Here is a 23,119-nt window from a genome sequence, read left to right as displayed (position 1 = left end):
CGCTCGCCCCCGACCCCACTGCCCCCGACCCAGGCGCGCTCGCCCTCGGTGCCGGCGCTCACCCCCGACCCATCGGCCCTCGCCTCCCTCCTCTTATTCCTCCCCTCCCAACCTTGGCCGTCGTCGGGCCTGCCTCCTCGCCCTGCACCCTCTGTAAACCACCCCCTCTCTCTCTCTGCTAGCTAGGGTTAATTTACTTAGGTTTTAGTTATGTTAATTAGGTTATCTATTTAGTTATGAATTTAGATAGGTTTCAAAATTTGCTGACTTTATATGCAAATTTGAACTGGACATGTGATATGTGGATATGTCATGTTTTGGACATGTCATGTTTTGGTAAATGATCCGAGTTGCCTATGTTACGCCGGAATGTTGATTCATTTCCGTTCTGGTGAATTTCAGGCGCTCGATATGTCCATTTTTTTAGCAAAGGTCAATGCCGAAATTTCCCGTGAATAAAGGCATGATTTGTGCTACATAGTTGGCATATCGAGTGCTGGCACATAGATTTCTTTTTTATCTCATTTCTCATTTATTCATACTTTTAGAAATAAATGAGGACACTTAATCATAGGAAACATGTCGAACAACGAAGAAATTGGGCCTTCTGACCAAGATGCAGACGAGATGGATTATGAGGGTGAACAAGACTACCTTGACTTTTTGACTGCTAAGCAAGGTTTGCAGGTCCGCCTCGATGATGGTACTGACGCCGACACCGACACCGACGGCGCCGGCACCGATGGCGGCGCCGAGACCGGTGGGGAAGGTACCACCGGGGAAGATACCGGCGCCGATGCCGGTACCGAAAAGAGGCATAAGAAGCAGAGGATACAAAAACCTAACAAACTAGGGATTGGACGACTTGTGATCACAAAGATGGCACCTGGCAAGTTTGAGCCGTTAGAGCCGGAAGAACCTCGCAAGTGCTATGGGGAACCAAGTAGGATGCATCCTACGGGAATGCGCGAGCATCAATGACGATGACTTAAGGAGTAAAGAACATTTGACGCAGTTGCTCCTAATGAAGTTGCAAAAGAGATTCAAGTTCCCCGATCGGGATGATAACATAGAACAACCGTGGGATGATCCGAAGATGAAAAAGATTAACAATCACGCCATGGGCATGTTCAGCAATGATTTGGCCTCCTGGAAATCGAGGGTGAAACGAGCTATTGAGGCTGAGGAACCCCTGTCCAGGATTCTGGAGGAAAATCCGACACTTACGGAAGAGGAGTTCGAAAAGTTCAAGGACACTTGCGCTACCGAGACGCCAAGGCTAAGGCTGCGAAATTCAAGAGCCTTCAGCAAAGGAACACGGGGAAGCATCGCCTCGGAAGACATGGCTACCTCGGTAAAAGGCCCATATGGGATAAGGAGGACGCAGAACGTGAAGCCGCGGGTCTCCCAGACCCCTTCGCGAAGTTCACCAACCCCTTGGAGCATGACTTCATCAGGGCCCGCTACAAGTGGGACAAGGAGAAAAAGGTTTTTTACACGAACAAGATCACGAGGAAATTGATTAGACTACTGGAGAAGCAACACCAGCTTGCAGCCGAAAACCCTACTTCTCCGATGAGTCCCAAGTGGGACACCCCTCTCAACCAGGCCTTGAACGAACTTAAGGGACTCCCTTTGCGCCAGCGGCCGCAATATGGTCGTGTGCACGGCGCTGGAGATGGCGCCACGTGGAAGGTGTTTTACAACGAGGGCCCGGAGGCCAAGAAGCAAAAAAAGAAGTTTAGTCAGGCGGACATCGACACGAAGGTGAAGCTTGTGGTCGAGAAAAAAGCAGCTGAGGACGCGAAAAAAGCAGCCGAGGACAAATATGAGTTGTTACAGCAGGCAGTCAATGCAGCTGTAACTGCCTGCAGAAATGATTTCGCTACTAACTTGGTTCCAGTTATCATCAACTGGACGAAGGAAAATCCAGACAAGACGGTACATGATTTCCCGTTGCCCAGTTTCAACGGGAGCAACTCCATGAACAACAACATCATCGCACCATCACTTGCCCACGCAACCAGGCCTCCTCTCACAGCCGCTCCCGCTCATAGCAGCCCGTCCTCAGTCTCTGGCGCGCTCGATGGGCCTTCGTCTTTGGCTGAGCTCGACGCCATCACGGCAATTACATGTCGCACCACCATATATATAATATTCCATTTTTGTTGCCTTTCGGATGTTTTATGCCACAGACATATGTGTTTGCAGGCGAAAGAAACCCATGCACCATACTCTACTTGATCAAAGGCCAGAAGGTGGACGTGGGAAAGGGGATGATAATGGACCCCTTGCAACCCACGTTCCACAACCAGCCGATCCCTGCTGGGCACTTCAGGGTTAGCTTATCCAATGTGAAATCGGGGCACGAGGATTTGCCTCCTCCAGTACAGCATGTGGGAGCGGACGATGAGACCCCGCCGCGGATTGGAAGCTGCAAGGGTTGGGTGCTGCTATGGCCGAAGAATCTTATTCGTCTGGAGCCGGCCGAGAGCACACCAATAACCACACATCAACAAGCATGTGCGGAGACCACCACCCCGCCTACGCAATTACCAGCTCCTGTAGTGCCGGGTGAGAGCGGCGGACGACATGATGAAGGGGGTGCAATAGTGCTGGCTGATGTAATTTGTCCTGTAGAACAGAGAATGGATGATGAGACGGAGGTCGACCCTATGGATTTCCTCAATACAAACGCGTATGACTGTGACATAGAATTGATGAGTCAACCATATGATGAATTGGGCTATCAGCTTGCTAATGAGGATATGGATGATATGCCCGGGCAGGAAGGTCGTAGCAGGGATTGCAAAAAGTCTCTCTTCATGAAATCCTCACAGGACACGCCTGAAGATGTCGCCTCAACACATGCTCAACTATCCCAGCGCGAGGGTCGTATAGTACTTAGCCCGGGAACACTGGGGCAGGGGTTAAGGAAGGGTCTAGAAGGTGTGCCCAAGAAAAAGGAGAGAAAGAGATCGGGGAAGATAGCTGCCTCCAAACAAGCCAGAGCACATAGCAGCCAAACGATGCATTCTGAAGAGCGTGTACCCGTGAAAGGTGCGGCCATGTTCCATCTCACGGGCGAGCCGATGCTACCACCGAAACCGCTGGAGGCACTATCAGGGGATCTCAGGAGACTGCACGACCATGTGCTGTCGACTGAGAAAAGCCTACTAGCCTCAAAGGATCCAGGATACCCGACATACGCGGCTCGTGTGCCTGAGGGGAAGTGCTACGTCGAGACACGGCCCGCGGAGGTGTTCTTCCTACGGTTTAACCATATCTTTGAGATGTTTCTGACAAGGCGGCTCGATTTTACAATCGTCCGCCTTTTTGCGCTACATATGAGCTCTGTCATGAATAGTGAAGAAGTCTCGCAAATCTGTGTGGCGGATCCGTACTACATGCACGAGTCTTTCTTGAGTCTCGGCGACTTTGAGCGTGAAACTACTAGGGACTACCTCCAAAACTTCATGGTACAGAATAAGGACCGGGAAATTGTCCTCGTGCCTTATCATCCAAAGTAAGTCAGTTTCGAACAACCCTTTCATACATTTCAATCATTCCTTCTCTCTCTATGGGGAATAATTTGAGGTGTCTTCCCTACAGCAACGGGCACGCCATCCTTATCGTTCTTTATCCGCAAGTCTCCCACGCCGTGTATTTTGACCCTTCCAGAGACTACCAGAAAAAAGACTACACCCACATAATTAATATTCTAGATGATGCTCTCCAAGGCTTCAGCTTTAGAGGTGGCCACATGTAGATCAGGAAACAAAGGAACAAGAAGATGGGTTTCTCGCATAAAACTAACTTCTCCTGCATCCAAGTCCCAAAACCAAGAAAGAAGGATGGATTGTACATCCTCCATCTCATGATTCAGTTCAACACGGATCACCAAAAGCTTCGCATGAGAAGCAGAAATGATGATCATATCCACAAGTGGCTAGAATCTCATGGAGAAGCGGATTATAAACTTAGAGATGACTTCTTTCGCATCCAAAGCGACATTGCGACGATCATCATGAAAGAAGTCATCGATGAGAAGGGGATGTTCCACCACAGCCCTATATCGTGAGCTGACGTCCGAACTCGCATAGGCATGCAACGTCTAGACCTCACGCCGTTCAAGAAGCTAGGGTCCATCCTCGATGATATGGAAGGATGGAACTTCTAGTGATTTATGATGCCGCTGATGATGATATGTGTCGGTTGAACTTGTATACTATTTGTAGCGATGCAACTTTGTGATGTCCATGATCCCTGCCGAACTTGCGTAACGCAACTTTGTTAGTTTGCGTATGATGACCTGCGTACCTCTAGTTAATTAATTTGTGTACTGTATGTTGCATCTAGTTGCTAACCCTTTCTTTTTTGGTGTTCTCTAGTATATTTTGTTGCATATATATGATTGTACATCCTCTTCATGAACATGCATCTCTAACAGGTACCTAGTTTCTTGATGGCGAGATGGAACTGCTATGTCGTGTACAAAGGGAAGGTTCCGGGGGTGTACAACGAGTGGCATGAGTGTCAGGCGCAAGTGAATGGATTCTCGGACGCCAGCCATAAAGGCTTCAAAAGCAGACAAGAAGGAGAAGCTAGTTACTTGAGGTTCACGCTAGCGCGAGAGAGGACTCGTAACCGCCATCTCATGTACTGCATAGTTCCGCTCTGACTCATAATGATAGCTCTTCTCGCGTATACCTTTGTTTAGATGGATGACGTTGTAGTTGCAAGTATTCGAGACTTGCATGTATCGCTATTTTCGAGATGATGACAAGATACCACTTTGTGTTGGATGATGATTATGATGAGACTATTTGTATGTATATGCTATGATTACATTTGTGGTCTCGCAGGCATTTGTATGTGTATCATGATGACATTTGTATGTGCTAAAAATTCTTCTATAAAGCCTGTTCAAATACAAAACAAATATTAGCAGCAGCGTGGTTGTAGCAGTAGCGCGCACAGGGAAGCGTGCTATAGCTATTAGCAGCAGCGAGGTTCCTTTAAGTGCGCTGCTGCAACACTTGTGTAGCAGTAGCGCGGGTGAACCAGCGCTACTGCTATACGTTAGCTGTAGCGCCTTATTAGTAGCGCCGGCCCCCGCGCTACTAAAAGGCCGAAGACCCGCGCTACTGCTAGGCTTTTCCCTAGTAGTGAGAGGAGAGTAGGTGATATCTGGTGATCAAAGGGGGGGGGGGCTTGCCTGGTTGCTTTGGCAAGAGAGAGGGGTCGTCCACACCGTAGTCGTGCTGGGTAGCAGCGTGTCGGTCTCAGTGTCTAGCGAGAGAAGAGGGGGGAAACAATAAATATAATGCAAACAAATGCATGACGATGTATGACATGACAAAGCGTGATGTTGGGCGTGCCCTAACGCGATATGAGGTGATACCGGTGAAGGAGGGAAATATCCGGGAAAATATCCCCGGTATTTCGTGTTTTCGGACAGATAAATTGGAGGGGGAAAGTTGTGTGTTCGCTATGCTAGGGATGCGTGGCGGACGAACGAGTTGCGTATCTGGGTTGGTCTCGCCGCTCTGAGCAACTTTCATGTACAAAGTATTTTCATCTAACTTACGAATTATTTTATATGATTTTTCAAAGTTTTAATCAATTTCTAAAATTTCTGATTTATTGTAATTTGTTTTAAACCGAGTTGACCAAGTCAACTTTGACTAGTCAAAAGAGCAGGGTGTGGTCCACGTGTCATAGATTGTACCTAAACAAATAAATAAAACTAATCTAATTGAATGGGATCCACATATCATCTACACATAGGCTAATCTAGCCACTAATTAATACTACTAGCTAAACCTAGTACTAATAAGGGCCGGCCACTACTGGGTAGAACCTAGCCGGCCACACGCACGACACACACAGAACACACAACACAAATGCTAGAGGTTAAATCTGTTCTATGTTTAACAGAAGATAGCAACTTATGATTTTCATAGGATTTAATACATGTATCAAGTGGATTTGGTCCAATGGGATAAAATGAAGTTTGTCAAGCATACTACCTATCCATATTTTTGTTGGACCTGTTAACAATTATTTAACAAAAATGTTAATGCCCACACGTGTGGGCGTTGACCATCTCGACCACACGCATCCATCACCGTCCAGTACTATATGCACGAATTTTGACACAATCTGGCTGATTTGCCACGTAGGACAAGGCGTGTGTGTGGTGTGTGACATAGTTCGCCCACACATTCGTTTTACCACACGGAGGGGCTGGTGTGTGGGTGTTTAGCAGTTCACCCACACACCAGTTTTCAGTCACGCACAAGGGCTGGTGTGTGGGCATTTGCCATCTCGTCCACACGCCCGTCTCCTCTCCCACACGTAAGCTGCTAGTTGCCATGTGTTTTTGCAGCGCACATGGCAACTGCCTCTAGTGTGCTTTATAAGCAGGTGGCAACTCTCTTTTTTTACCCGAGTTGCCATGTGTTTTTGCAGGGTACACGGCAACTGCCTAGTGTGCACGTAAGAAGATGGCAACTGTCTTTTACCGAGTTTCCATGTGTTTTTGCATGGTACATGGCAACTGCCCCAACGTGCACGTACATGGCAACTGCCCCAACGTCCACGTAAGCAGATGGCAACTCTTCCTTTTTTACATGGCAACTGCCCTAGCATGCTTGTGAGCACATGGCAACTCTCTCAACTGCCTAGTGTTAGTATGTAGCAACTCCTAAAGTTATAAAATCATGGCAACTACATTAGATCAGACCATACATGGCAACTGCAGTTGAGCAACCATGACAACTGCAGTTGTCCGACATGGCAACCGTAGTTCAGCGACATGGCAACTGCAGATAAACGAACATGGACAAGGGTCTGGACCATGGCAACTGCGGGTGCGCGATGGGCGTCACGCGTCGCGTGCGGGACCAGAAGGGTACGAGGCCTGACATATGGGCGTGTAGGCATTATCAACTTCGCCCACACGCACATGTGTGAGAGGGTTTAGGAGGGAAAAAAGATGTGTGTGGGCATTAGTTGTTTTGCCCACACGTAGGTATGTGGGCTGGTTGCTGTCCATGGCACACGAGGCGTGTGGCACAACTAACCGATACACCACACGTGTGGTAGTTATCGGGACCCTTATTTAATCACTGTTTAGGGGCTGTACAAAGGACTAATGAGTGCAATATTCATAAAGCTAGCCATAGCTACAATACTCATCAGTATTAGTACAAGCGGTAGCTGTGGCGGAGCAAGCAACAGCACTAAGTTCAGCAAAGTAGCAGCAGTCAGCGGCATGGCGCGGACGTGGCCAGGCAACACCGCGCACGGCCGGATCCGCCCCGGGACGTGTTGCCGGAGCTAGCGGCAGGCGGAGGTGATGGCAAGGCCGAGCGTGGGTGGGAGGCTACGGAGGCGCGCGCGTCCAGTGGTCAGGAGCAAGCGGCCCCGCGGGGGAGGGCTGCCGCGGGCGCAATGCTGGAATGGCTCGGTCAGGCGAGGCGCAAGACGGCCGCAGCACGAGCAGTGGCACGTGGGTGAGCGCGGCCACGGCTCTGGCGGCTGCGACCCAGCATGACAGAGCACGCGGCTGGGGTAAGCCGCGGCTGTAGCGGGGCAGCCGGGTTGGGCGCGGGCGTCGGGCAGTTGGTCGTGGGGCGAGCGGGCAGGGCCGGAGTGGGTTGTCGCCGGCGCGGGCGGCGGCGACAGGCGGGGCTACGCGCGCGGACGGCTGGGGAGGGCGGCAGCGGACAGCGCGCCAAGCGCGCGGGCGGCTGCGTGGCATCAGCAGCAGGCAGTAGCAATGCAGCGACAGTAGTAGCAATACATAGAGCAGCGCAGCATCGGCGACGAGGCATCGACACGGGGTTCAGACTTGAGGGACTCAAGGTCACGGCCTCGCGCACGACGAGCTGACGGGCTGGACAGATTCTATACGACACCACGAGCATGGTGACGTGCTCGGCTAAGCCCGAGGGAACCTAGAACAATGACACGGAGCTCAGTAGCGACGACAGAGCTCCGACAATGGCGACGGTAACCAGGGAACGAGAATGATGGCAGAAGCAGGGGGGAATGCGAAGTGCTCACATCGATGGCGGCGCGGGGAGGAAGAGAGGGAAGGACTAGGGTTCGCCTCGGGGTCGCGGGGTCGGTCTTATAGCCCAAGGGAGCCGGGGGATGGACGACACGGCGCCATCGTTGGCCATGGAGGCCTGGATGGCCGCCACGATCTCTTTCTCTGTAGCAAGGTAGGGGATGGCTGGTTGTGGGCTGGGCCTTGTACTGTAGGAGTAGGCCAAGTGCATAATAGCTCCTTAGGCCTTTTCTCCTTTCTCCTTTTCTGTCAAACATTTTAATCACTGTTTTGCATTTTATTTAAGTACCAAATGAATTTTGTTCATTAAGAAACTTTTCACATAAATTTTAGTCATCACATTGGAGAGGCCCACAAAGTTTCAAGGGGTTTGGAAATACATAAACATTTACTTGATTTGGGAAAGGCTATTTTGGTTTGTTATTGGACCACCTAATATTTCCTAGGAATTAATTGGTGAGTCAAATCATGTTGGTTTCAACATGAGAAATGACCAGAAGACTTTTTGGAATAATGAAAACATATTTGTTTTACTGCCCAAAGAAATAATTTATTCAACTTATTTTAATTTGAAAAAGGCTTTGATTTTTTTGACAAGTGGCAAGCTGCATAGTAATCACGATGACATGGCCACCATTAGGGGGAGATTACTGTAGCTTGATTATCCGGGCGTTACAATAGGCTCCCCGGCCCATCGATCGCCACAGCACCATTCCCCGAGCTCGTCTGTCTCACACGACACGCCAGATGTTCGTGCTCTGCCGCCACACGACCATGGGAAGACGCGATTCTCTACGTCGCCGGACTGCGTGGTGGTCGATCCGACCACGCCGCGGGCGTCATCGACCTCAACATCACGCCGGGATACAATGGCGCTGGCCATTGTGAAGACGACGCGCGAAGGAAGCAGCCTCGGTCGTTCGCATCGGCTAACATGGTCGGTGCCCGCAAGTTGTTCGACGAAATGCCACCGCCGGCGCAGACATCGACGGTCGACGACCCTTACTACGCCACGTTCATGCAGAACACCATCTTCGAGGGCTGTGGTGAGGCGTTCCACGTCGACGGCCAAGAGCAAGCTTTTGATGCCGACGCGACCCGGAGCCAGGACAACCGTGGCACCTATGACGACTCTCAGTTTGGCGGCCATGTTGTTGATGATGACGAGGACGACCATGGCAACTCGTGGCATGAAGATGATGACTTGTATTGTGAAGATGAAGAAAAAGAGGTCGACATTTCCGCGGAGCCATTGATGTTTATCGATGAGCTCACTCAAAAGGCCGAAGCACAAAAGAGGAGGAAAAGCATTCGCACGGGATCATATACCCAAGCTTAGGATACTTTAATTTGTGAGAGTTGGAAGGAAATTGGCCAAGATCCAATCAAAGGTGCCGAGCAATAAGGAGCCATCTTTTGGACAAGAGTTTGTTGGGGAACATAGTAATAATTCAAAATTTTCCTATGTGTCATCAAGATCAATCTAGGAGATGCTAGCAATGAGAGAGAGGGAGTGCATCTTCATACCGTCGAAGATCGCTAAGCGTAAGCGTTACAAGAATGCGGTTGATGGAGTCGTACTCGCGACGATTCAAATCGCAAAAGATCCGATCCAAGCGCCGAACAAACGGTGCCTCCGCGTTCAAAACACGTACAACCTGGGGACTCCATGGAGTTGATGTAGAGGCCCTCCGTGATCAATGCCCCCTCCAGCGGAGCTCCGGAAAAGGCCCCAAGATGGGATCTCTTGGGTACAGAAGGTTGCGGCGGTGGAAATAGGGTTTTGTGGTGCTCCTGGATGTTTTCGGGGTATATGAATATATATAGGAGGAAGAAGTAGGTCGGTTGAGCCACGAGGGGGAGTGCGCGCCCAGGGGGGTAGGCGCGCCCCCTGCCTCGTGGCCGCCTCGTTGGTTGCTTGACGTCCACTCCAAGTCCTCTGGATCACGTTTGTTCCAAAAATAACTCTCCCGAAGGTTTCATTCCGTTTGGATTCTGTTTGATATTCCTTTTCCACGAAACACTGAAATTGGCAATAAACAGCAATTTGCACTGGGCCTTGGGTTAATAGGTTAGTCCCAAAAATAATATAAAAGTGTAAATAATGCCCATTAACATCCAAAACAGATAATATAATAGCATGGAACAATAAAAAATTATAGATATGTTGGAGACATATCAACATCCCCAAGCTTAATTCCTGCTCGTCCTCGAGTAGGTAAATGATAAAAACAGAATTTTTGATGTGGAATGCTACCTAGCATATTTCTCAATGTATTTTTATTTATTGTGGCATGAATGTTCAGATCCGAAAGATTCAAGATAAAAGTTTAATATTGACATAAAAATAATAATACTTCAAGAATACTAACAAAGCAAATCATGTCTTCTCAAAATAACATGGCCAAAGAAAGTTATCCCTACAAAATCATATAGTCTGGCTATGCTCTATCTTCACCACACAAAATATTTAAATCATGCACAACCCCGATGACAAGCCAAGCAATTGTTTCATACTTTTGATGTTCTCAAACTTTTTTAATCTTCACGCAATACATGAGCATGAGCCATGGACATAGCACTATAGGTGGAATAGAATGGTGGTTGTGGAGAAGACAAAAATGAGAAGATAGTCTCACATCAACTAGGCATATCAACGGGCTATGGAGATGCCCATCAATAGATATCAATGTGAGTGAGTAGGGATTGCCATGCAACAGATGCACTAGAGCTATAAGTGTATGGAAGCTCAACAAAATAAACTAAGTGGGTCTGCATCCAACTTGCTTGCTCACGAATACCTAGGGCATTTTGAGGAAGCCCATCATTGGAATATACAAGCCAAGTTCTATAATGTAAAATTCCCACTAGTATATGAAAGTGACAACATAGGAGACTCTCTATCATGGAGATCATGGTGCTACTTTGAAGCACAAGTGTGGCAAAAGGATAGTAACATTGTCCCTTCTCTCTTTTTCTCTCATTTTTTACGTTTTTTTATTTGGGCCTTTTCTCTTTTTTTGGCCTCTTTTCTCTTCTTTTTTTCTTTTTCGTCCGGAGTCTCATCCCAACTTGTGGGGGAATCATAGTCTACATCATCCTTTCCTCACTTGGGACAATGCTCTAATAATTATGATCATCACACTTTATTTACTTACAACTCAATACTTAGAACAAAATATGACTCTATGTGAATGCCTCCGGCGGTGTACCGGGATAATGACTCATGAGTGACATGTATGAAATAATCATGAATGGTGGCTTTGCCACAAATACGATGTCAACTACATGATCATGCGAAGCAATATGACAATGATAAAGCGTGTCATAATAACGGAACAGTGGAAAGTTGCATGACAATATATCTCGGAATGGCTATGAAAATGCCATAATAGGTAGGTATGGTGGCTGTTTTGAGGAACATATATGGTGGGTTTAAGGTACCGGTGAAAGTTGCGCGGTAATAGAGAGGCTAGCAATGGTGGAAAGGTGAGAGTGCGTATAATCCATGGACTCAACATTAGTCATAAAGAACTCACATACTTATTGCAAAAATTTATTAGTTATCAAAACAAAGTATTACGCGCATGCTCCTAGGGGGATAGATTGGTAGGAAAAGACCATCGCTCGTCCCCAACCGCCACTCATAAGGAAGACAATCAATAAATAAATTATGCTCCGACTTCATCACATAACGGTTCACCATACGTGCATGCTACGGGAATCACAAACTTTAGAAGAAGTATTTCTCAAATTCACAATTACTCAACTAGCATGACTCTAATATCATCATCTTCATATCTCGAAACAATCATCAAGTATCAAACTTCTCATAGTATTCAATGCACCTTTTTATGATAGTTTTTATTATACCCATCTTGGATGCCTATCATATTAGGACTAATTTTATAACCAAAGAAAATTATGCTGTTTTAAAGGACTCTCAAAATAATATAAGTGAAGCATGAGAGATCAGTTATTTCTATAAAATAAAACCACCACCGTGCTCTAAGAGATATAAGTGAAGCACTAGAGCAAAATTATCTAGCTCAAAAGATATAAGTGAAGCACATAGAGTATTCTAATAAATTCCAATTCATGTGTGTCTCTCCCAAAAGGTGTGTACAGCAAGGATGATTGTGGTAAACTTAAAAGCAAAGACTCAAATCATACAAGACGCTCCAAGCAAAACACATATCATGTGGTCAATAAAAATATAGCTCCAAGTAAAGTTACCGATAGACGAAGACGAAAGAGGGGATGCCTTCCGGGGCATCCCCAAGCTTAGGCTTTTGGTTATCCTTGGATTTTACCTTGGGGTGCCTTTGGCATCCCCAAGCTTAGGCTCTTGCCACTCCTTGTTCCATAATCCATCAAATCTTTACCCAAAACTTGAAAACTTCACAACACAAAACTTAAACAGAAAATCTCGTGAGCTCTGTTAGCGAAAGAAAACAGAAAACCACCTCAAGGTACTGTAATGAACTCATTATTTATTTATATTGGTGTTAAAACTACTGTATTCCAACTTTTCTATGGTTCATACCCTCCGATACTACTCATAGATTCATCAAAATAAGCAAACAACACGCGAAAAATAGAATCTGTCAAAAACAGAACAGTCTGTAGTAATCTGTAGGTTTCGACTACTTATGGAACCCCAAAAATTCTAAAATAAATTGCTGGACGTGAGGAATTTATCTATTAATCATATTCAAAAAGAATTAACTAAATAGCACTCTCCAGTAAAAAAATGGCAGTTAATCTCGTGAGCGCTAAAGTTTCTGTTTTTTACAGCAAGATCGCAAAGACTTTCCCCAAGTCTTCCCAAAGGTTCTACTTGGCACAAACACTAATTAAAAGCATAAAACCACATCTAAACAGAGGCTAGATGAATTATTTATTACTAAACAGAATCAAAAAGCAAGGAACAAAAATAAAATTGGGTTGCCTCCCAACAAGCGCTATCGTTTAACGCCCCTAGCTAGGCATAAAAACAAGGATAGATCTAGGTATTGCCATCTTTGGCATGCAATCCATAAGTGGCTCTTATAATAGATTCATAAGGTAATTTAATTTTCTTTCTAGGAAAGTGTTCCATGCCTTTCCTTAACGTAAATTGGAATCTAATATTCCCTTCTTTCATATCAATAATTGCACCAATCGTTCTAAGGAAAGGTCTACCAAGAATAATAGGACATGGAGGATTGCAATCTATATCAAGGACGATGAAATCTACGGGCACATAATTCCTATTTGCAACAATAAGAACATCATTAATTCTTCCCATAGGTTTCTTAATGGTGAAATCTGCAAGATGCAAGTTTAAAGAACAATCATCAAATTCACGGAAACCTAGCAAATCACACAAGGTTTTAGGAATCGTGGAAACACTAGCACCCAAATCACACAAAGCAAATCATTCGTGATCTTTAATTTTAATTTTAATAGTAGGTTCCCACTCATCATAAAGTTTTCTAGGGATAGAGACTTCTAATTCAAGTTTTTCTTCATAAGATTGCATTAAAGCATCAACGATATGTTTAGTAAAAGCCTTATTTTGACTATAAGCATGCGGAGAATTTAGCATGGATTGCAACAAGGAAATACAATCTATTAAAGAGAAATTATCATAATTAAATTCCTTGAAATCCAAGATAGTGGGTTCATTGCTACCTAAAGTTTTGACCTCTCCAGTCCCACTTTTATTAATTTTTGCATCAAGATCTAAAAATTCTGAATCATTGGGACGCCTTCTAACTAAAGTTGACTCATCTCCAGTCCCATCATTATCAAGATTCACTATTGCATGCACCTTTTTACTAGTAGATCTCTCAGTGTGCCATTGAGAATAATTAACCATAATATTATCTAGGAGTTTAGTAGCTTCTTCTAAAGTGATTCCCATAAAAGTGCCTCCCGCGGCCGAGTCTAAAAGATTTCTAGAAGCAAAATTCAATCCGGCATAATTTTTTTTATAATCATCCAAAGATTCAAACCATGTGTAGGGCAATTACGTATCATTAATTTCATCCTTTCCCAAGATTGTGTAACATGCTCATGGTCTAGTTGTTTAAAGTTCATAATATAGTTCCTAAGAGAGATGATCTTAGCGGGAGGAAAATACTTAGAGATAAAAGCATCTTTGCACTTATTCCATGAATCAATACTATCTTTAGGAAAAGACGAAAACCAAGATTTAGCACGATCTCTAAGAGAAAATGGAAATAGCTTCAGTTTAACAATATTATTGTCCACATATTTCTTCTTTTGCATATCACATAAATCAACAAAGTTATTTAGATGAGTAGCGGCATCTTCACTAGGAAGGCTGGCGAATTGATCTTTCATGACAAGATTCAGCAAAGCAACATTAATTTCACAAGATTCAACATCGGTAAGAGGAGCAATCGGAGTGCTAAGAAAATCATTGTTCTTGGTATTGGCAAAGTCACACAATTTATTATTATCTTGAGCCATCGTGACAAACAAGCAATCCAACACACAAGCAAACAAGAAGCAAGCGAAAAAAGACGAACTAGAAAAAAGAAGGGGAACAGAAAAGGAGGGCGAATAAAATGGCAAGATGAAGTGGAGGAGAGGAAAACGAGAGGCAAATGGCAAATAATGTAATGCGATGGATAAGAGTTTGTGATGGGTACTTGGTATGTCTTGACTTGTGCGTAGACTCCCCGGCAATGGTGCCAGAAATGGCTAGTTGTCGGGAGATCAAATCTTGACTTGACTTGGTGTAAGCTTCCCCGGCAACAGCACCAGAAATCCTTCTTGCTACCTCTTGAGCACTGCGTTGGTTTCCCTTGAAGAGGAAAGGGTGATGCAGCAAAGTAGCGTAAGTATTTCCCTCAATTTTTGAGAACCAAGGTATCAATCCAGTAGGAGGCCACACACAAGTCCCTCGTACCTACACAACCAAATAAGAACCTCGCAACCAATGCAATAAAGGGGTTGTCAATCCCTTCACGGTCACTTATGAGAGTGAGATCTGACAGATATGATAAGATAATATTTTTGGTATTTTTATAATAAAGATAAAAAGTAAATATTGCAAAATAAACGGTGCAAGGAATAACTTGATAACGGGAGATTAATATGATGGAGAATAGACCCGGGGGGCATAGGTTTCAGTAGTGGCTTCTCTCAAGATAGCATAAGTATAAAGGTGGGTGAACAAATTACTGTCGAGCAATTGATAGAAGAGAGAATAATTATGAGAATATCTAGGCATGATCATGTATATAGGCATCACATCCGTGACAAGTAGACCGACTCCTGCCTGCATCTACTACTATTACTCCACACATCGACCGCTATCCAGCATGCATCTAGAGTATTAAGTTCATAAGAACAGAGTAACACATTAGGTGAGATGACATGATGTAGAGGGATAAACTCAAGCAATATGATATAAACCCCATCTTTTTATCCTCAATGGAAACAATACAATACGTGTCGTTTCCCTTTCTGTCACTGGGATCGAGCACCGCAAGATTGAACCCAAAGCTAAGCACTTCTCCCATTGCAAGAAATACCAATCTAGTGGGCCAAACCAAACTGATAATTCGAAGAGACTTGCAAAGATAACCAATCATGCATAAAAGAATTTAGAGAAGATTCAAATATTGTTCATAGATAGACTTGATCATAAACCCACAATTCATCGGATCTCGACAAACACACCGCAAAGAGTTACATCGAATAGATCTCTAAGAAGATCGAGGAGAACATTGTATTGAGATCCAAAGAGAGAGAAGAAGCCATCTAGCTACTAGCTATGGACTCGAAGGTCTGAAGTAAACTACTCACACATCATCAGAGAGGCCATGGAGTTGATGTAGAGGCCCTCCGTGATCAATGCCCCCTTTGGCGGAGCTCTGGAAAAGGCCCCAAGATGGGATCTCTTGGGTACAGAAGGTTGTGGTGGTGGAAATAGGGTTTCGTGGTGCTCATGGATGTTTTTGGGATATATGAATATATATAGGAGGAAGAAGTAGGTCGGTTGAGCCACGAGGGGGGAGGGCACGCCCAGGGGGGTAGGCGCGCCCCCTACCTCGTGGCTGCCTCGTTGGTTGCTTGACGTCCACTCCAAGTCCTATGGATCACATTTGTTCCAAAAATAACTCTCCCAAAGGTTTCATTCCGTTTGTATTCTGTTTGATATTCCTTTTCTGAGAAACACTGAAATAGGCAAAAAAACAACAATTTGCACTGGGCCTTGTGTTAATAGGTTAGTCACAAAAATAATATAAAAGTGTAAAATAAAGCCCATTAACATCCAAAACAGATAATATAATAGCATGGAAGAATAAAAAATTGTAGATACGTTGGAGACGTATCACCCAGGGATATCTCCTCCTTCTTGATCCAGCAAGGGGAGAGGAGAAGTTGAGGTAGAGCTCCAGTAGCACGACGGTGTGGTGGCGGTGGAGCTCGTGGTTCTCCGGTAGGGCTTCACCAAGCACTCCGGAGGATGAAGAGGTGTTGGAGGGGGAGGGCTGCACCAGGGGAAGGGGTGCGGCTGCCATCCCACCCCCACTATTTATAGGGGGAAGGGAAGAGGGGCCGCCCCCCTAGATGCATCTAGAGGGGGGGGGGGTGATACATCTCCAGCATATCTATAATTTATGAAGTATTCATGCCAATATATTATCATTCCTGGATGTTTTACAATCATTTTATAGCAACTTTATATCATTTTTTGGGACTAACCTATTGAGCTAGTGCCCAGTGCCAGTTGTTTTTTTTTTTTGCTTTTTTTACATCGTAGAAAATCAATATTAAACGGAGTCCAAACACCGCGAAACTTTTTGTGGATTTTTTATGGACTAGAAGACACCCGATAGGCCAGAGCAGCACCTTCTTTGCACTATAAATTCCCAAATACCCCGAAAGCCCTCGGGGTTAACCTAGATCAGAAGTTCCACCGCCGCAAGGCTCCGTAGCCACTGAAAACCAATCTAGACCCGTTTCGGCACCCTGCCGGAGGGGGGGAATCATCTTCGGTGGCCATCTTCATCATCCCGACGGCCTCCACGATGAGGATGGAGTAGTCCACCCTCGGGGCTGAGGGTTTGTACTAGTAGCTATGTGTTTAATGTCTCTCTCTCATGATCTATATCATGGGATTTGTTAATATAGTCGGATCATATGATGTTTCTCCCCTCTATACCCTTGTTGTGATGAATTGAATCTTTACCCTTTGAAGTTTTGTCTTGTCGGATTGACTATTGAGATATGAGAACACATGATGTATGTCTTGCAGTATGAATACTTGAGGTGACAATGGGGTATAATATTGATTCACTTGATATGTGTTTTGGCATTCAACCCGCGGATTCCCGCGGTGACATTGGGGTAATCTATGCATAGGGGTTGATGCATGTTTTTGTTATCTTTTCTCCAATAGAAACTTTGGGGTTTCCTTGCAGTTCTTTGTGTTGGATTGAGTATAATGAATATGAATTTGCTTTGGTGTTATTTTAGTACGAACTCTAGGATAGATCGAATGGAAAGAATAGCTTTGTGTTATTTTAGTACGAACTCTTGAATAGATCGAACAGAAAGAATAGCTTTGAGGTGGTTTCGTACCCTACAAACAATTTTTATCTTTTGTTCTCCGCTAATAGGAACTCGGGAGTGATTCTTTATCGCACTTTGAGGGATAATCATATGATCCAACTATGTTAGCACTGTTGAGAGATTGCACTAGTGAAAGTACGGACCCTAGGCCTTGTTTTTAAGCATTGCAATACCCTTTTGTGCCCGTTTACTATTTGCTACCTTTCTGTTTTTATTTATTGAGATTATGAAAATATATTTCTACCATCAATATTACACTTTTATCACCATCTCTTCGATGAACTAGTGCACCTATACAATTTGCCATTGTATTGGGTGTGTTGAGGACACAAGAGATTTCTTGTAATTGGTTGCAGGGTCGTTTGAGAGAGACCATCTTCATCCTACACCTCTCGCGGGTTGATAAACCTTAGGTCATCCACTTGAGGGAAAATTGCTACTGTCCTACAAAACTCTGCGCTTGGAGGCCCAACACGTGTCTACAAGAATAAAGTTGCGTATTAGACATCAGGCGGCGGCCAGGAGGGGGAAACTTGCCCCCCAAGCAGGTGGGAGGCGCCCCTCCCCCTAGGGTTTCCAACCCTAGGCGCCTTGTGTTGGGGAACGCAGTAATTTTGAAGAACATTCCTACGCACACGCAAGATCTATCATGGTGATGCATAGCAACGAGAGGGGAGAGTGTAGTCCACGTACCCTCGTAGACGGTAAGCGGAAGCCTTATGATAACGCGGTTGATGTAGTCGTATGTCTTCATGATTCGACCGATCCTAGTATCAAAAGTACGGCACCTCCGCGATCTACACATGTTCGGCTCGGTGACATCCCAGAAACTCTTGATCCAGCTGAGTGTCGAGGGAGAGCTTCGTCAGCACGACGGCATGATGACGTTGATGATGAAGTTACCGGCGCAGGGCTTCGCCTAAGCATTACGACGATATGACCGAGGTGGATTATGGTGGAGGGGGGGAACCGCACACGGCTAAGACAGTTGTCTATTGTGTATTCTAGGGTGCCCCTACCCCCGTATATAAAGGAGCAAGGGGGAGGCCGGCCGGCCCTAGGGTGCGCCAAGGAGGGGAGGAATCCTCCTCCTAGTAGGAGTAGGATTCCTCCTTTCCTAGTTCTACTAAGAGGGGGAAGGAAGGAGTGGGAGAGAGGAAGGAAAGGGGGGGGGGCGCCACCCCCCTCCTAGTCCAATTCGGACTCAAGGGGGAGGGGGCGCGCGACCCGCTTTGGCAGCCCCTCTCTCTCTCCACTAAGGCCCATCTAGGCCCACTAGTTCCCCAGGGGGGTTCCGGTAACCCTCCGGCACTCCGGTTTTCTCCGAAATCACCCGGAACACTTCCAGTGTCCGAATATAGACGTCCAATATATCAATCTTTATGTCTTGACCATTTTGAGACTCCTCGTCATGTCCGTGATCATATCCAGGACTCCGAACAACCTTCGGTACATCAAAACACATAAACTCATAATACCGATCATCACCGAACTTTAAGCGTGCGGACCCTACGAGTTCAAGAACTATGTAGACATGACCGGGACATGTCTCCGGTCAATAACCAGTAGCAGAACCTGGATGCTCATATTGGTTCCTACATATTTTACGAAGATCTTTATCGGTCAAACCGCATAACAACATACGTTGTTCCCTTTGTCATCAGTATGTTACTTGCCTGAGATTCGATCGTCGGTATCTCAATACCTAGTTCAATCTCTTTACCAGCAAGTCTCTTTACTCATTACGTAATGCTACATCCCATAAATAACTCATTAGTTACATTGCTTGCAAGGCTTTTAGTGATGTGCATTATCGAGAGGGCCTAGAGATACCTCTCCGATACACGGAGTGACAAATCCTAATCTTGATCTATGCCAACTCAACAAACACCATCGGAGATACCTGTAGAGCATCTTTATAGTCACCCAGTTACGTTGTGACGTTTGATAGCACACTAAGTGTTCCTCTGGTATTCGGGAGTTGCATAATCTCATAGTCATAGGAACATGTATAAGTTATGGAGAAAGCAATAGCAGTAAACTAAACGATCATCGTTCTAAGCTAACGGATGGGTCAAGTCAATCACATCATTCTCCAATGATGTGATCCCGTTTATCAAATGACAACTCTTTGTCCATGGCTAGGAAACTTAATCATCTTAGATCAATGAGCTAGTCAAGTAGAGGCATACTAGTGACACTCTGTTTGTCTATGTATTCATGCATGCACTAAGTTTCCGGTTAATACAATTCTAGCATGAATAATAAACATTTATCATGATATGAGGAAATATAAATAACAACTTTATTATTGCCTCTAGGGCATATTTCCTTCAGTCTCCCACTTGCACTAGAGTTAATAATCTAGATTACATTGTAATGATTCTAACACCCATGGAGTCTTGGTGCTGATCATGTTTTGCTCGTGAGAGAGGCTTAGTCAATGGTTCTGCAACATTCAAATCCGTATGTATCTTGAAAATCTCTATGTCTCCCTCCTTGACTTGATCGCGGATGGAATTTAAGCGTCTCTTGATGTGCTTAGTTCTCTTGTGAAATCTGGATTCCTTTGCCAAGGCAATTGCACCAGTATTGTCACAAAATATTTTCATTGGACCTGATGCACTAGGTATGACACCTACATCGGATATGAAGTCCTTCATCCAGACTCCTTCATTTGCTGCTTCCGAAGCAGCTATGTACTCTGCTTCACATGTAGATCCTGCCACGACACTCTGCTTGGAACTTCACCAATTGACAGTTCCACCATTCAATAAAAATACGTATCCGGTTTTGGACTTAGAGTCATCCGGATTAGTGTCAAAGCTTTCATCGACGTAACCATTTACGAAGAGCTCTTTGTCACCTCCATAAACGTGAAACATATCCTTAGTCCTTTTCAGGTATTTCAGGATGTTCTTGACCGCTGTCGAGTGATCCATTCTGGGATTACTTTGGTACCTACCTGCTAGACTTATAGCAAGGCACACATCAGGTCTGGTACACAGCATTACATACATGATAGAGCCTTTGGCTGAAGCATAGGGATTGACTTTCATTTTCTCTCTATCTTCTGCAGTGGTCGGGCATTGAGTTTGACTCAATTTCACACCTTGTAATACATGCAAGAAACCTTTATTTGCTTGATCCATTTTCAACTTCTTCAAAACTTTATCAAGGTATGTACTTTGTGAAAGTCCAATTAAGCGTCTTGATCTATCTCTATAGATCTTGATGCCCAATATATAAGCAGCTTCACCGAGGTCTTTCATTGAAAAATTCTTATTCAAGTATCCTTTTATGCTATTCAGAAATTCAGTATCATTTCCGATCAGCAATATGTCATCCACATATAATATCAGAAATGCTACAGAGCTCCCACTCACTTTCTTGTAAATACAGGCTTCTCCAAAAGTTTGTATAAAACCATATGCTTTGATCACACTATCAAAGCGTATTTTCCAACTCTAAGAGGCTTGCACTAGTCCATAAATGGATCGATGGAGCTTGCATACTTTGTTAGCACCTTTTGGATCGACAAAACCTTCTGGTTGCATCATATACAACTCTTCTTTAAGATATCCATTAAGGAATATAGTTTTGACATCCATTTGCCAAATTTCATAATCACAAAATGCGGCAATTGCTAACATGATTCGGACGGACTTAAGCATCTCTACGGGTGAGAAGGTCTCATCGTAGTCAACTCCTTGAACTTGTCGGAAACCTTTCGCAACAAGTCAAGCTTTGTAGACAGTAACATTACCATCAGTGTCAGTCTTCTTCTTGAAGATCCATTTATTCTCTATTGCTTGCCGATCAATGGGCAAGTCAACCAAAGTTCACACTTTGTTCTCATACATGGATCCCATCTCAGATTTCATGGCCTCAAGCCATTTTGCGGAATCCGGGATCATCATCGCTTCCTCGTAATTCGTAGGTTCGTCAAGGTCAAGTAACATGACCTCCAGAATAGGATTACCGTACCACTCTGGTGCGGATCTTACTCTGGTTGACCTACAAGGTTCGGTAGTAACTTGATCAGAAGTTTCATGATCATCATCATTAGGTTCCTCACTTACTGGTGTAGGAATCACTGGAACTGATTTCTGTGATGAACTACTTTCCAATAAGGGAGAAGGTACAATTACCTCATCAAGTTCTACTTTCCTCCCACTCACTTCTTTCGAGAGAAACTCCTTCTCTAGAAAGGGTCCATTCTTAGCAACGAATATCTTGCCTTCGGATCTGTGATAGAAGGTGTACCCAACAATTTTCTTTGGGTATCCTATGAAGACACATTTCTTCGATTTGGGTTCGAGGTTATCAGGGTGAAGTTTCTTCACATAAGCATAGCAGCCCCAAACTTTAAGAAACGACAACTTGGGTTTCTTGCCAAACCACATTTCATATGGTGTCGTCTCAACGGATTTAGATGGTGCCCTATTTAAAGTGAATGCAGCCGTCTCTAAACCATAACCCCAAAATGATAGCGGTAAATCAGTGAGAGACATCATAGATCACACCATATCTAATAAAGTACTGTTACGATGTTCGGACACACCATTACTGTAACGCCCTCGATGCGGCTATATCTCCCATGTGTCGAAGCACGACTTAGAGGCATAACCACATTGAAAGCAATGTCGCAAGTGAGGTAATCTTCACACAACCCATGTAATACATAAGGGAAAGAGATACATAGTTGGCTTACAATCGCCACTTCACACAATTACATGAATAAAACATTACATCATCCAAATACACGCATGGTCCGACTACGGAACCAAAATAAAAGAAGAACCCCAAAAGCGACAAAGGTCCCCGATCGACCCCAACTGGGCTCCACTACTGATCAACTAGAACGGAACAACACAAAGGACAAGATCTTCATCGAGCTCCTCCTGAGCTTGGTTGCGTCATCTGCACGGACTCATCGGCACCTGCAAGCTGGTTTTGGAAGTATCTATGAGTCACGAGGACTCAGCAATCTCGCACCCTCGCGATCAAGACTATTTAAGCTTATGGGTAAGGTAAAAGGTATGAGGTGGAGCTGCAGCAAGCGACTAGCATATATGGTGGCTAACATACGCAAATGAGAGCGAGAAGAGAAGGCAAAGCACGGTCGAGAATCTATGATCAAGAAGTGATCCTAGAACAACCTACGTCAAACATAACTCCAACACCGTGTTCACTTCCCGGACTCCGCCGAAAAGAGACCATCACGGTTACACAAGCGGTTGATGCATTTTAATTAAGGTCAAGTTCAGGTTTTCTACAACCGGACATTAACAAATTCCCATCTGCCCATTACCGCGGGCACGGCTTTCGAAAGTTCAAAACCCTGCAGGGGTGTCCCAACTTAGCCCATCACAAGCTCTCACGGTCAACGAAGGAATAGACCTCCTCCCGAGACATTCCGATCAGACTCGGTATCCCGGT

The sequence above is a fragment of the Triticum dicoccoides genome, chromosome 1A (genome assembly GCF_002162155.2).
Source record: "Triticum dicoccoides isolate Atlit2015 ecotype Zavitan chromosome 1A, WEW_v2.0, whole genome shotgun sequence".
Classification (NCBI taxonomy): domain Eukaryota; kingdom Viridiplantae; phylum Streptophyta; class Magnoliopsida; order Poales; family Poaceae; genus Triticum; species Triticum dicoccoides.
This window is presented reverse-complemented; position numbering follows the sequence as displayed.